This window comes from Moschus berezovskii, chromosome X (assembly GCF_049115385.1).
Source record: "Moschus berezovskii isolate FMDL1 chromosome X, NW_MosBer_1.0, whole genome shotgun sequence".
Taxonomy (NCBI): Eukaryota; Metazoa; Chordata; class Mammalia; order Artiodactyla; family Moschidae; genus Moschus; species Moschus berezovskii.
Window position 1 is genome coordinate 144,615,321 of NC_142488.1, and position 13,460 is coordinate 144,628,780.

Below are 13,460 nucleotides of genomic sequence, written 5' to 3' on the forward strand. Positions count from 1 at the left end.
AAAGATCTGCCACATTCCCAGTCGCAGGGGTATAAAAGTGCCAGGCTCCTTTTTTCCCATCGCAGACTCCCGCCCTTGCCTGCTCGCGCTTGGGAGTGCGGCCCGAGAGCGATTGCCCAATAAAGCCTTTGTGATCACTCATTCCGGCGTTTCTTACTATCTTGCCGCGGCGTTTTTCTTACACATGGATGGTCCTTGAGTGCAGTATGTTTAGTGAGATAAGCCAGACAAAGACAGATATTGTATCATATCCTGACTGTAGAAACAGAAAGTAGAATGGGAAGTTCAGGAAGTATTAAGTGGTACAAAGTTGCAACTAGAAGATGAATATGTTCTGGAAATCTACTGTACAGCATAGTGATTATAGACAACAATATTGTATTATACACTTCAAAACTGCTGAGACTAGATCTTAAATGTTCTCACCACATTAAAGAAATAATAATTTATTTATTGTGACATGGTATTAGCTAAAGATATGGTGGTAACCATATTGCAATATGTTAAACATATCATATCAACACAATGCACACCTGAAATTTATACACTTATATATCAATTAAATCTCAATTAAAAACAAATTAAAGAAAATAAAAACACGTGTAATAAGAATTTTTATAAGCGTGATACTCAATACATAGTGAACATTTTTATTTAAGGGAATGGATATGATAGCCATTCTTTTTTTTTCTTAATTTTATTTATTTATTTTTGGCTGTGCTGAGTCTTTGTTCCTGCAAGGACATTTCTCTAGTTGTGGTGAGCAGGGGCTAAAGATTTCTTATTGTGGTGGCTTTTCCTGTTACATAGCATGGGCTCTAGGGCACACAGACTTCAAGTTGTGACACATGGGCTCAATAGTTGAGGTGCCTGTGCTCAGTTGCTCTGCAGCATGTGGAATCTTCCTGGATCAGGGATCGAACCCATGTCTCCTGCAATGACAGGCAGATTCTTTACCACTGAACCACCAGGAAAGCCCTGATAGACATTCTGAAAGGCACATGAGAGGTATTTATAAGCACTTGTAATACAGATGGTCATAAAACTACTACACACATACAGAAAGAGTGAAGTGAATGAGGCAGGATGAAAGCAACTTTGAAAGATATTTTAGCTATGGCATGACTTGGCCAGATTTGCCTCCTTAAAAAAACAAATATTCAAATTTATTTTTAGCAAAAATATGTGCACTGGGCTTTTGAAACTAAAACAACATAAAGAATTAGTAGTGCAAACAAATAGTCCCTTACATGACCCTAGTCCTACTTCCCAGAAGGATCCTTTTGAATTCTTCTGCCTGATTCTACTTTTTATTTTCTGAGAACTTGTACCATATTTCTAAATCATCTGCTTCCACTGCTGTTTGGTGCCTAATCATTTTGATGGTATTATTGACAGCTGTGGAAAGTGAGGCTTTAACTCAGTGACATCACCTACATGTGCTTTCTTCCCTCCCTGCCCCACACAGCTATAGTAAACTATCTTTGTTTGCTTTATGGGTTGGCTTATCTGAGCTTTCACTACCCAATGATTGGCTATAAGCCTAAGTAAAAATGTTTATCCATACACTTGCTGTGGACAAGAAGTGGACACTTGCTCTAATGAATCCCCATACAATGTCAGCCAAAGTGTTTAGGTCATGGACTACTCAAATGAGAGAGAGGTTAGAGCCTTGTTTAAATATACTAGGCATTATAGTTATCCACCCTACCCTTAAGCTACAGGGTTTTTAAATTTTTATGTATTTATTTTAATTGGAGGATAATTACCTTACAATATTGTGATGGTTTTTGCCATACATGAACGTGTATCAGCCACACATGAACATGTGTCCCCCCATCCTGAAACCCCCTCCCACCTCCCTCCCCACCCCATCCCTCTGGGTTGGCTCAGAGCACAAGCTTTGAGTGCCCTGCTTCATGCATCGAACTTGCACTGGTCATCTATTTACATATGGTAATATACATGTTTCAATTCCATTGTCTCGTATCATCCCACCCTCCCCTTCTCCCACATAGTCCAATAGTCTGTTCTTTACACCTGTGTGTCTTTTGCTGCCTTGCGTATAGGATCATCATTACCATCTTTCTAAATTCCATGTATATACATTAATATACTGCATTGGTGTTTCTCTTTCTGACTTACTTCATTCTGTATAATAGCTCATCCTCCTCATTAGAACTGACTCAAATATGTTCTTTCTTATAGTTGAGTAATATTCCATTGTGTATATGTACCACAACTTCCTTATCCATTCGTCTGCCAATGGACATCTAGGTTGCTTCCATGTCCTAGCTATTGTAGGTAGTGCTGCAGTGAACACTGGGGTACAGGGGTCTCTTTCAATTCTGGTTTCCTCAGTGTGGATGCCCAGCAGTGGGACTGCTGGGTCATGTGGCAGTTATATTTCCACTTTTAAAAGAAATCTCCACAGTATTCTCCATAGTGGCTGTACCAGTGTGCATTCCCACCAAGGTGTAAAAAGTTTCCCTTTTCTCCACACCCTCTCTAACATTTATTGTTTGCAGACTTTTTGATAGCAGCCATTCTGACTGGCATGAGATGATACCAGGCTTCAGCAATATGTGAACCGTGAACTTCCAGATGTTCAAGCAGGTTTTAGAAAAGGCAGAGGAACCAGAGATCAAATTGCCAACATCTGCTGGATCACAGAGAAAGCAAGAGAGTTCCAGGAAAACGTCTATTTCTACTTCATTGACTATGCCAAAGCCTTTGACTGTGTGGGTCACAATAAACTGTGGAACATTCTGAAAGAGATGGGAATCCCAGACCACCTGACCTGCCTCTTGAGAAACCTGTATGCAGGTCAGGAAGCAACAGTTAGAACTGGACATGGAACAACAGACTGGTTCCAAATAGGAAAAGGAGTACATCAAGGTTGTCTATTGTCACCGTGCTTATTTAACTTATATGCAGAGTACATCATGAGGAACGCTGGGCTGGAAGAAGCACAAGCTGGAATCAAGATTGCCAGGAGAAATAACAATAACCTCAGATATGCAGATGACACCACCCTTATGGGAGAAAGTGAAGAGGAACTCAAAAGCCTCTTGGTGAAAGTGAAAGAGGAGAGTGAAAAGGTTGGCTTGAAGCTCAACATTCAGAAAACGAAGATCATGGCATCTGGTCCCATCACTTCATGGGAAATAGATGGAAAAACAGTGGAAACAGTGTCAGACTTTATTTTCCTGGGCTCCAAAATCACTGCAGATGCTGATTGCAGCCATGAAATTAAAAGACGCTTACTCCTTGGAAGGAAAGTTATGACCAACCTAGATAGTATATTAAAAAGCAGAGACATTACTTTGCCAACCAAGGTCCGTCTAGTCAAGGCTACGGTTTTTCCCATGGTCATGTATGGATATGAGAGTTGGACTGTGAAGAAAGCTGATCGCTGAAGAATTGATGCTTTTGAACTGTGGTGCTGGAGAAGACTCTTGAGAGTCCCTTGGACTGCAAGGAGATCCAACCAGTCCATTCTGAAGGAGATCAATCCTGGGTGTTCATCATAAGAACTGATGCTAAAGCTGCCACCTCATGTGACGAGTTGACTCACTGGAGAAGACTCTGATGCTAGGAGGACTGGGCGTGGGAGGAGACGGGGACGTCAGAGAATGAAATGGCTGGATGGCATCACTGACTCGATGGACGTGAGTTTGAGTGAACTCCGGGAGTTGGTGATGGACAGGGAGGGCTGGCATGCTGTGATTCATGGGGTAGCAAAGAGTTGGAGGCGACTGAGCGACTGAACTGAACTGGACTGAATAATGAGTGAAATTGAGCATCTTTTCATGTGTTTGTTAGCCATCTGTATGTCTTCTTTGGAGAAATGTCTGTTTAGTTCTTTGACCCACTTTTTGATTGGGTTGTTCATTTTTCTGGTATTGAGCTACATGAGCTGCTTGTATATTTTGGAGATTAATTCTTTGTCAGTTGCTTCATTTGCTATTATTTTCTCCCATTCTGAAGGCTGCCTTTTCACCTTTCTTATAGTTTCCTTCATTGTACAAAAGCTTTTAAATTTAATTAGGTCCCATTTGTTTATTTTTGTTTTTTATTTCCATTACTCTGGGTTGTGGGTCAAAGAAGATTTTGCTGTGATTTTTTTCAGAGAGTGTTCTGCCTATGTTTTCCTCTAAGAGTTTTTCAATTTCTGTTCCTACATTTAGATCTTTAATCCATTTTGAGTTTCTTTTTGTGTATGGTGTTAGAAGGTGTTCTAGTTTCATTCTTTCACATGTGGTTGACCAGTTTTCCCAGCATCACTTATTAAAGAGATTGTCTTTTCTTCACTGTGTATTTTTACCTCCTTTGTCAAAGATAACACGTCCATAGGTGTGTGGATTTATCTCTGGGCTTTCTACTTTGTTCCATTGATCTGTATTTCTATCTTTGTGCCAGTACCATACTCTCTTGATGACTGTAGCTTTGTAATGTAGTCTGAAGTCAGAAAACTTGATTCCTCCAGTTTCATTCTTCTCTCTCAAGATTGCTTTGGCTATTCAAGGATTTTTGTGTTTCCATACAAACTGTGAAATTATTTGTTCTAGTTCTGTGAAAAATACTGTTGGTAGCTTGATAGGGATTGTGTTGAATCTATATAGGTAGCTTTGGTAGTATACTCATTTTCACTATACTGATTCTTCGAATCCACAAACATGGTATAATTCTCCATCTATTTATGTCATTTTTGACTTCTTTCACCAGTGTTTTATAGTTTTCTATATATAGGTCTTTTGCTTCTTTAGGTAAATTCATTCCTAGGTATTTTATTCTTTTGTGAATGGGTTTTAGCCCTTAACTGGTCCAGTGCTTACTTCAGTCAGGTTCCTAGGAGGCTAACCAAACCTGGTCTGATTTCAGTACTATTGGTACTGTGTCATTACATTGTTTATTTTTCACACAGTAAACATCATTAAAAGACACAGGGAAATCAAGTTCATATCCAATACGCTACAGTGTCATTGCCTACTGCTCACAAACATACCCATTTATGAGTTCCTGTTAAATAATTAGGTAATTGGTCTTTAAGATGCTTTATATTATGCAGAGGTTTTTGATGGGTTGTTTTGTGGGTGTTTCAGAGTGTTTTAGTGATATTTAGAGAAGTGGTTTGGGGTTTTTGAATGGGCTGTGAATGCAGTGTTCTTTTCCATTTAAATAATGGAGAAACTCTGCTGATATCTGAACATTTACTTTCTGACATGCTCATAGGAATGGATTAGACTCAGATAGTGAGGAATTCCTGTACTTACACTTTCATTCCTTGTTTCTTGAGCTATCCATAAAATCCCTTGACTCTCCATGCTGAATGAAGATATAATGCTCTTACTCTTCCTGACATTTCTACTTCCCTTTTTCTATCTACCCAAGGCTGCTTCTGTACTTGTATTTTTCTACTGTTGAGGTTAATAATGTTTAACCGCTTGTTCTGTAATTGTTCTGTCTATATTTGGCTTAAAATTTTAAAATCAATTTACAATATCTGCATTATTATGGCTATTAAATATTACAGCACAAATCTGAAATATATTATTATATTCTTACTACAACTTTCTTTTTTGTTGCCTGGAGGCTCTATTTGCATATCTGTACCTTTTCTGTTTGCTTTTATCTCCTTAGAATGATCTATGTTCTCAAGTGTTAGTTGCTCAGTCGGGTCTGACTCTTTGTGACCCCATGGACTGTAGCCCACCAGGTTCCTCTGTCCATGGAATTCTCCAGGCAAGAATATTGGAGTGGGTTGCCATTTCCTTGTCCAGGGGATCTTTCTGACCCAGGAGTAGAACCTGGGTCTCCCGCACTGCAGGTAGATTCCTTACCTTCTGAACCACCAGGGAATCCTTTATTCTCAGAGGCTCCTTTCTGAAGCCTCTATCTTCCTGGAATTTCAGTTGAGCTATTTCAAATCCTAAAAGATGATGCTGTGAAAGTGCTGCACTCAATATGCCAGCAAATTTGGAAAACTCAGCAGTGGCCACAGGACTGGAAAAGGTCAGTCTTCATTCCAATCCCAAAGAAAGGCAATGCCAAAGAATGCTAAAACTACCGTACAATTGCACTCATCTCATATGCTAGTAAAGTCATGCTCAAAATTCTCCAAGCCAGGCTTCAATAGTACGTGAACCATGAACTTCCAGATGTTCAAGCTGGATTTAGAAAGGCAGAGGAACCAGAGATCAAATTGCCAACATCCACTGGATCATGGAAAAAGCAAGAGAGCTCCAGAAAAATATCTACTTCTACTTTATTGACTATGCCGAAGCCTTTTATTGTGTGGACCACAACAAACTCTGGAAAATTCTGAAAGAGATGGGAATGCCAGACCACCTGACCTGCCTCTTGATAAACCTGTATGCAGGTCAAGAAGCAACAGTTAGAACTGGACATGGAACAACAGACTGGTTCCAAATTGGGAAAGGAGTACATCAAGGCTGTATATTGTCACCCTGCTTATTTAAATTATATGCAGAGTACATCATGAGAAGTACTGGGCTGAATGAAGCACAAGCTGGAATCAAGATTGCTGGGAGAAATATCAATAACTTCAGATATGCAGATGACACCACCTTATGGCAGAAAGTGAAGAGGAACTAAAAAGCCTCTTGATGAAAGTGAAAGAGGAGAGTGAAAAAGTTGGCTTAAAGCTCAACATTCATAAAACTAAGATCATGGCATCTGGTCCTATCACTTCATGGCAAATAGATGGGGAAACAGTGGAAACAGTTTCCCCTGTTGAAAAAATAAAGCTGACTTTATTTTTATGGGGCTCCAAAATCACTGCAGGTGGTGACTGCAGCCTTGAAATTAAAAGATGTTTGCTCCTTGGAAGGAAAGTTATGACCAACCTAGACAGCATATTAAAAAGCAGAGACATTACTTTGCCAACAAAGGTCTGTTTAGTCAAGGCTATGGTTTTTCCAGTAGTCATGTATGGATGTGAGAGTTGGACTATAAAGAAAACTGAGCACCAAAGAATTGATGCTTTTGAACTGTGGTGTTGGAGAAGACTCTTGAGAGTCCCTTGGACTGCAAGGCAAGCCAACCAGTCCATCCTAAAGGAAATCAGTCCTGAATATTCATTGGAAGGACTGATTTTGAAGCTGAAACTCCAACACTTTGGCCACCTGATGTGAAGAACTGAATCATTTGAAAAGACCCTATTGTTTGGAAAGATAGAAGGCCGTAGGAGAAGGGGATGACAGAGGATGAGATGGTTGGATGGCACCACCGACTCAATGGACATGAGTTTGGGTTAACTTCAGGAGTTGGTGATGGACCATGAGGCCTGGCATGCTGCGGCCCATGGGGTCGCAAAGAGTCTGACAGGACTGAGTAACTGAACTGAACTGAACTGAGACCTGTCACTCAACTGTCATCCCAGGACTTACCTTCATTGATCTCCTCTGTTGGATTAACTGGATTTATGCCTAACTTTTTCACACACAGTCAAGGAACATACTAAAAAAAGGTGCATGGGGATTTAATTAATTTAATCTATTGAATTAATTATTTAATGTAATTTTAAATTCTACTCTCATCTTTGATTGATAATTTTCAAGGCTTGGAATTTTAGGTCAAAAATAAATTTCCCTCTGATTTTGAAAACCTGTTCCTTTGAATGTAACCTGTTTCCCCTGCTCTTTGGATTCATTTAAGATCTACTCTTTGTGACTAGTGTTTTGAATTTCATGTCAATCTGCTCTGATGGTTTTTTAAAATTTCCTTTACTATTATGGTTGCATGATAGGCTCGTTCAAATTAAGACTTAAATTTTTCTTCAGCTCAGGGAAGTTTTCTTGTTTTATTATTTGGGTAATTTTTTTCCTATCAATTTCTTTTATATTCTTCCTCCTTTGGAATTGCTATTGGTCATGCGGATGCAGAAATGCAACCTAGTTCTGAAGTCATTATAAGTAATATAGACTCACATTCCAGCGAGGAGGGGAAGGAAACATTTTATACTCTGAGATAAACAGACTAATAAAAACCAGAGTCACCCTATCTAATTAGAGCTTCTCTCTGAAATAAGTCAATCTTTTTTTTTTAATTTTTATTTTTTATTTATTTTTATTTTTATTGGAGGCTAATTATTTTACAATATTATATTGGTTGGTTTTGCCATACATTGACATGAATCCGCCCCGGGTGTACATGAGTTCCCCCTCCCGAGCCCCCCTCCCACCTCCCTCCTCCCCTTATCCTCCTTCTGGGTCATCCCCGCACACCAGCCCCGAGCATCCTGTAACATGCATTGACCCTGAACTGGCGATTCATTTCACATATGATAATATACATGTTTCAATGCCATTCTCCCAAACCATCCCACCCTCACCCTCTCCCACAGAGTCCCAAAGACTGTTCTATACATCTGTGTCTCTTTTGCTGTCTCTTAGATAACATTTCACACCAGTCAGAATGGCTGCTATCCAAAAGTCTACATGCAATAAATGCTGGAGAGGGTGTGGAGAGAAGGGAACCCTCTTACACTGTTGGTGGGAATGCAAACTAGTACAGCCACTATGGAGAACAGTGTGGAGATTCCTCAAAAAACTGGAAATAGAACTGCCATATGATCCAGCAATCACACTCCTGGGCATATACACAGAGGAAACCAGAATTGAAAGAGACACATGTACTCCAATGTTCATTGCAGCACTGTTTATAATAGCCAGGAGGTGGAAGCAACCTAGATGTCCATCTGCAGACGAATGGATAAGAAAGCTTTGGTACATATACACAATGGAGTATTACTCAGCTATTAAAAAGAATGCATTTGAACCAGTTGTAATGAGGTGGATGAAACTAGAGCCTATTATACAGAGTGAAGTAAGCCAGAAAGAAAAACACCAATACAATATACTAACGCATATATATGGAATTTAGAAAGATGCAAATGATAACCCTGTATACGAGACAGCAAAAAATAAAATAAGTCAATCTTTAAGACTTTCCTGTCAGTCACTGACAAAAAAAAAATTCCTTTCTTTTATGCAGAATGCTGGTGCCTACAGATATGCTAAGGTTGTATTCATGTGATAAAATTATCATTTTCCACCATAAACTAAATGTAAACTCAGTAACCACCTTGTTAATTTTGTAGTTTTTGTTTATACCTCCCCCCTCCACCTTTAAACACCCGTCTACTCCTTTTAGAGCCTTGACTGTCTTGCAAAACTTTTCTGCAAATAAACTGCCTTCCCAAAAGTGTTTGCTTTTGAGGCTTCTTTTGTTGCTCAGATCCTAGACATAATCACACAAGAAGGAATAATAACAATAATCAATAGGTATGAAGAATTCTCAAATAGGAGTTTTCCTTGAAAGACTTGTGAACTAAATGGATTTAAAGGAAAAAACTCCAAGGTTACTAAGTTTACACTTAGTTTGTTCATGGTGGGAAAAGAGTAATTTTCTCACATGCTAGTTCAGATACATTTAGGAAGTTCCACAAGTAACATATCAGAACTGCAGACTCTAAGCAGAAAGGTACTTGGACCATTCTACTTGTATGTCGCATAGAATTTGGGAAATGCTTCATCATGTACTTATACAAGATGTTCAAATAAGATGGAGTAGCAGCTGCTATTTGTTAGAGCGAGAGTTGAAGAAAGGAAAGCCTTTATTCGGCACTTTGAAGGTAACAATATCAATAACAGGACTAACTGACTGCCACTGGTTGCTTGCAAAGAAAGTAGTTTGTTTGCTAGAACCCACTGAGAATATAACCAAACTGGCAGATCTTGAGATTGGTAATACTTCCTATACAAAATTACTGTAAAGGCACTTCCCATCACTCTATCCCAGAAAAGACGCTGAAAATGGTGGGTATCAATGAAATCTGAGATGCAAATTGACATTCAGTGGCACTATGCCTATTTTGAAAGCCCATTGCAAGTGAAGAAAGTAAAGCACTAATTAGAAAAGATATATGAACCCCTATGTTCAATAGTTCAATACTATTTACAATAGCCAATGTATGAAAGCAATCTAAGTGTCCTTCAAAAGATGAATAAATAAATAAGGCGTGGTATATATATAATCGGAGAAGGCAATGGCAAGCCACTCCAGTACTCTTGCCTAGAAAATCCCATGGATGGAGGAGCCTGGTAGGCTGTAGCCCATGGGGTCGCTAAGGGTCGGACACGACTGAGCAACTTCACTTTCACTTTTCACTTTCACACATTGGAGAAGGAAATGGCAACCCACTCCAGTGTTCTTGCCTGGAGAATCCCAGGGACGGGGGAGCCTGGTGGGCTTCCGTCTATGGGGTCACACAGAGTCGGACACGACTGAAGTGACTTAGCAGCAGCAGTAGCATATATATATAATGGAATACTACTCAACCATTAAAAGAATGAAATCGTGCCATTTGCAACAGCACTGATGGACCTAAAGGGCATTATGCTAAGTGAAATATTAATAAATTAGTGAAAGATAAATAACATTATTTCACTTATATGTGGTATCTAAAAAACACACAAATGAACTGAACAAACATAACCAAAAAGAAACAGTCATAGATATTGAGAATATGCAAGTAGTTGCCAGAGGGGAGGGGGTAGAGGAATGAGAGAAATACATGATGGAAATTAAGAGGTAAGAACATCGAGCTACAAAATAAATGAGTCATGAGTACAAAATGTACAGTGTGGGTACTATAGTCAATAACTGTGTAATATCTTTGTATGGTGACACATGGTTACTAAACTAATTGTGGTGATTATTTTGAAATATATAGAAATATCAAATCAGAATTTTGTGTACCAGGAACTAACACAGCATTGTAGGACAATCATACTTCAAAAACAAATGAATAAACAAACTCACAGAAAAATAGATCATATTTGTGGCTACCAGAGGTGAAGTTTGGAGGGGAGGGAAGTTAGATGAAGGCTATCTAAAGGTATAAACTTCCAGTTATAAACAAATTACTAGGCATGCAATGTACAACATGATAATTAACACTGGTATATGTTATATATAAAAGCTGTTGAGAGTTAATCCCTAAAGTTCTCATCACAAGGAAAGATAATTTTTCTATTTCTTTAATTTTGCATCTACATGAGATGACAGATGTTCACAAAACTTACTGTGGTCATCATTTCATGATGTATGTTTGTTATGTTGTTCACTTTAAACTTATACAAATGTTGTATGTCAATTATTTCTCAATGAAACTAGAGGGAAAAAGAATTATTGCAAAACCCTAGTAATAAGAAATGTTGCAGTAGTGGCACAGAGATTAAAAATTATTCCAGTGGAACAAAATAGTCCAGAAACATCCATGTATATGTGGGATCTTAGTATATGATTCATGAGGGGAAGATAGATCATCTAATAAGCATAATTAGTAAACAACATACTGCATGGAAAAATAGGAATTTGTGTGCCTTTTCTACACCACATACAAAAATGAACTTCATATGACTTAAATAACTAAAGGTGAAAAGTTAAACTATAAAGATTTAAAAAGCAAGCTAGAGAGAATATCTTTGAGGCCTCAACATGGGAAATTTCTTAACTAATCCTACAAAAGCATGAACAGTAAGGTGAAAAGGCAATGGATTTGACTACACCAAAATTAAAGATTTATTTTCAGCAGTGTCCATCATAGACAAATTAACAAGAGGATGAGAAAGATATTTGCAGCATCTAAAAATGAAGAATCAATATCTAGGATGCAAGAGAAACCTCTTCCAAGCAGTAAATAAAAGACAAGAATTCCACGAGGGAAATGGGCAAAGGATATGACAGGAAACTCCATGTCTGCAAATATACACCAAAAGAAATTCTCAGTTCAGTTCAGTTGCTCAGTCGTGTCTGACTCTTTGTGATCCCATGGACTGCAGCACATCAGGCTTCCCTGTCCATCACCAACTCCCAGAATTTACTCAAACTCATGTCCATCAAGTTGGTGATGCCATCCAACCATCTCATCCTTTGTCATCCCCTCTTTCCCTGCCTTCAATCTTCCCCAGCATCAGGGTCTTTTCCAGTGAGTCAGTTCTTCGCATGACGTGGCCAAAGTATTGGAGCTTCAGCCAAAGCATCAGTCCTTCCAATGAATATGCAGGACTGATTTCCTTTAGGATTGATGTACCATGCACCAATAACTCCATCACCGCCAGCTTGCCCCTCAACACTAGAAGAGATCACTGTGGCCAGTTGAGCAGCAGATGATGTCTCTGGCTTGCATTCAGGAGACACAGCCATTCTGGTGGCAAATCACTGAAGTTTAACCACCGAATTCATGCTTGGACAGGGTTTCTCCCATCAAATAAGAAATTAGCTGTTTTTAGGAGTTGAGAACAACTGAGACTACACGTGGATCATGTCTCTGCTGCTCATGCACTCTGAGCTGTAGATTCATGAGCAGGCAACATCAATCACCTCAGCTTTGCCCTGTCTCCTGCCTTTTACCAGGAGACATATTCGAACCTGTGCAAGTTAAAGTCCTAGAAGATATAACTCCACTGTCCAGCTCTTGCTGACTTACCTGCTCCTCCCTGCCTTTTCTCCCTTGCCACACAGGACTGTCTGTTGACCAAGGCTCATGACCCTTGCTTCTTCCCACCTTCATTTCCTTTCTAGAACTTGCACTCCCACAAGCTCTCCTGCACTTGCTTGCCCCTCCTTTATTTCCACCAGGACTTGGCTGACACACACCGCAAACTGAGGACTTTTCCAGGTGTTTCCTACTTCCTTTATCTCCTAACCTTGGTCCTTTTTATTTGTACCTATTGCTTTGTGTGTCACTCTTTCCTTGAAATCTTTTCCCCAAGATGTAGTTGCTTTTCTGGAAGACTCCTTCTGCTAGGGCAGAAAGCTATGTTTCTGAGTTAATGCATTGTTTTTCCATTTCCTCTTTTCCAGAAGAAAGCAAATTGTTACATGTGGGAGTCTCATCAAAAAGAAAAAAAAAATAGAGAATTATAAGACAGTAGAAATCAGGAGCTTCAGCTACAGTGTGTCCTAGGCACTTTGAGCCTCGGTAAGCTAAGGATAATAACTCTTGTCCTCCTAGTTTACACAAAAAATCAAATGAAATATGAAAATGACCATTGCAAAAGATGTTCGTGGTTAATACAGTGTTACCTTTCATAGCAAGCATGCACAGAACTACTCAGTAGGAATCTGAGCTTTCTCTTTTGATGATTAATTCCATCTTTGCTAGGATCGAATCAGCAGGTGCTCACTGAATGCTTGTGCATTCATGTGAATCAATGAAACTGTGTTAAATGCTGCATGTTGCCTCTGTTTCAAGCATTTTAAACCTTAGCTAGCTAAGTACAGGTGGGTGGATGCCTGGAGGTGGGGATAACGGTTATGACGATAATCAACTCGTTCTGTTGCACTAAGCCCAAATCGGTACTACAAAAATCAACCCTTAGTCTACAGTCTGGGGGCACCTTAGGACAGAGATGGCTTGCTCCTGTTAG